Genomic DNA, 3,450 nt, shown 5'->3' on the forward strand with positions numbered 1-3,450 from the left:
CTGCCCTGGGCTCCTGCCACCAGGCCAGATGAAGGCAGACACCTACAAGCTGTCCTTCAACCCTGAGGGCTACTGGAAGAAGAGTGGCCAGGAGAGCTTCTACCCATATGTGGAGGTGAGGGCTAGACGGGTGGAGGCCAGTGATGCACTGTGACCGCAGGCCTGTCCTACCCCAATCCCTACCACTAAGCACCTGCTCTGAGCTCCCGGCCTTGACCACAACACACCCATGCCACTTCACCCCACGGGAAATTAGTCCGCTGGGGGCTGTGTGTGTGATGCTTTAGGGGGAAGAAATAGTGAGAAACAAGTCCATGGGTGTTTTTCTTTATTTTAATACATATATATATAAAATATATATTCCCATATTTGACAGAGTATAGTTGAAACATATAGTGTATGTTTCATGTGCACAGCAATTTGACTCCATGATCCATATACACACACATTATTTTTGAAATGATTATCCATTCCATGTTATTACAAGATATTGACCATAGTTCCCTGTGTTATACAGTAAACCTTTGCTGTTTGTTGCATATCTTTCTTTTTTAATTAAAAATGTAGCATCCTATTCCTACTACATCAAATAAGTGCAATCTAATGTGAAAAAAATTCTAGTAGGGCAAAATTTCATAAAGTTTCTAAAATATACATATTATTCATATATATGGATACAGAACCTTTACTACTACAGGTGATGAGGGCTAGAGAAAGAACATCAGAGAAAAAGGAGAGATGTAGGGATTGGAGAACATCAACTAACTGACATGGGGGCTCTGAAGAGAAAATATGAAAGTGAAACAAATGAGGTCAACGTAAGAAGTCATCATACAGTTCAGCTGTTTAAACATAGATTTCTGTTCAGTAGACACTTATGTGGGTCTCTGGCCAAAGAAGAAAGCAGTACCTGGGCATTTGTATTTTTCAAAAAATTCCAAGATAATTCTGATATGCTCCTGATTTTGTAAAGTGATTAGAGGTTTTCCATGGTACTTTTGGTGATATAGAGTCCTATTATTTTTCCCATTGACCATTCCAAGACCTTCTGCATTTGCTTAGGCACTTTCCACCTCAGTTCACATCCCAGGAAGCTGTATTTGCCTTAGGCTCTGGTTGCCACCCCCCCCCCCCCACCCATCCCCGGGGAGCAAGTGGTGGGCAAGAAAAAGTGTTGCCACCTTGTGAACACTTCCTATAACTACAACTTGACCACAGGGCACTCAAGGCACCTAGAATTCACAAGACCTGGGGTTATGTGAATGACAGCTGACTTCAGGAAATGTCCTGGGGTGGGTATTGCAGAAATAAATTCCTGACACAACCGACTCTCAGGAAGTCAACTGCCACCAATAAATTTTCCTCATACCCCTTAAGGAAAAACAAAATGCACCCAAACCTCCACTGCAAGAAACCAACCTCAGCATCCTTAATTGCTGCAGGAATGTCAATCAGAACCACAATGGGAAATCAAATCCATCAGTCACAATGCTCATCCTCACAAGTCTACAAAGAATACACGCTGGTGAGAACCTGGAGGAAACTGAATCCCCTATACTGTATGTAGGAGGAAAAAAGTTGGCAACTGTCAGTGCAATGAACACTCTCCGAATACCTGAAACAAAACTCTCAAGAGGCACTAATGTTAGGACTTGGCATCCCCACACCTGGGCCTATATTCCGAGAAATTCATCGATCAAAAGGAACCTGCACCCTGACCAAGACTGAAGCACAAACTCCAATAACCAAGACAGACAACCAACAAAATCTCCAAGAGGTTAAAGCTTGTACCAAATGTGGTCTATATATACGATGGACTATTGTTCAGCCATACAAATCCACCACTGAAATTAGGGAGTTCTGACAATGGCCGCCACACAGATAGACTTTGAAGGGTCAGACACTATAGGAAATCCATCAGGCAGAGGAAGACAGTCTCTGATGTACCTTCCAGGCAAAGTAGAAACTGACACACTAACACATTTACAACCAGAAAAGAGTCTGAGAATTCAACGCCCAAGAAAAGGTCCCCAAGGCAGGGTGCGGGGTGGGGGCAGGGGGTGGGAAGGGAGGGAAAAACCAGGAAGACATGGAATTCTGTATCTGCAGTAGATCATCCTCTTCATTTCTTCCTTCCTTCCTTGCACATATACACAGAAATCGGTATCTCTAACCTATACCTAGAAATTTGTATCTCAAGGAGGGTATCCACAGAACTTATCTCCCACCTTCACTCATTGTATACACAGAAAACTGAGTCTGAGGCGCATAATCCTCAAGGACCTGATGCTAAGCCATCTGCTCCACTTCTAGAGTGAAAAATCTAGGAGAGAATACAGATCGCCCCTAGATACATCATACCCGAATCATGCAGCTGTACACTGACAACAGTCACAGTATTATAAATTGACTCTACTGCAACATAGCATGGGCGTGATATTAAAGAGAAGGAAAGAAAACCAGTGCTTACTTTCTTCACCCCGATCCTGCTGACTGGGGCTGTGATCCCATCCTTGGAAGCCTAACCAGGCTTGAGTCCCACTGCTGGTCTTGGGTGGCTTTGAGATAGTCTGGCAGGGTGCTCTTCATTGAACCCTTCTGAAACGGCTGCTGTCTGCTTTGTTCTGGATCAGACCAGAGTCCCCGTGGAATACAGGCCTCCAGGGACTTGGGGGAAAATATTACCAAGGAGATCAAACCAGTCAACCTTAAATGAAATCAATCCTGAATATTCATTGGAAGGACTGATGCTGAAGCTGAAGCTGCAGTACTTTGGCCACCTGATGTGAAGAGCTAACTCATTAGAAAAGACCCTGATGCTGGGAAAGATTGAAGGCAGGAAGAGAAGAGGACAACAGAGGATGAGATGGTTGGATGGCATCACCAATTCAATGGACATGAGTTTTAGCAAGCTCCAAGAGATGGTAAAAGACAGGGAAGTCAGGCATGCTGCAGTCCATGTGGTCGTAAATAGTTGGACACGACTGAGTAACTGAACAACAACAATTACCAAGCCTACACATGTCCTGGGAGTTGGTGGCTCAGAGGGTAAAGCATCTGCCCGCAATGCGGGAGACCAGGGTTCAATCCCTGGGTTGGGAAGATCCCCTGGAGAAGGAAATGGCAACCCATTCCATTATTCTTGCCTGGAGAATCCCATGGACAGAGGAGCCTGGCGGGCTATACAGTCCACAGGGTTGCAACGAGTCGGACACGACTGAGCAACTTCACAACTTCACAACACATGCCCTGGTGCTGGGCATACTGATTCAAACCTCCTACCTAAAGTGCAGTTTCCTGGGCACCTAAGCACCCTCAGCAGGGTGCCACGGCCCCAGTAGTGATTAGTCTGGTGGGGGCTGTATGTGTGATTCTTTAGGGGGAAAAAGTAGTGAAACACAAGCCCTTAGGTGTTTGCTCAGGCATTTCCACTCTAATCGACAGTCCAGG

Source organism: Dama dama, chromosome 9, assembly GCF_033118175.1.
Source record: "Dama dama isolate Ldn47 chromosome 9, ASM3311817v1, whole genome shotgun sequence".
Taxonomy (NCBI): domain Eukaryota; kingdom Metazoa; phylum Chordata; class Mammalia; order Artiodactyla; family Cervidae; genus Dama; species Dama dama.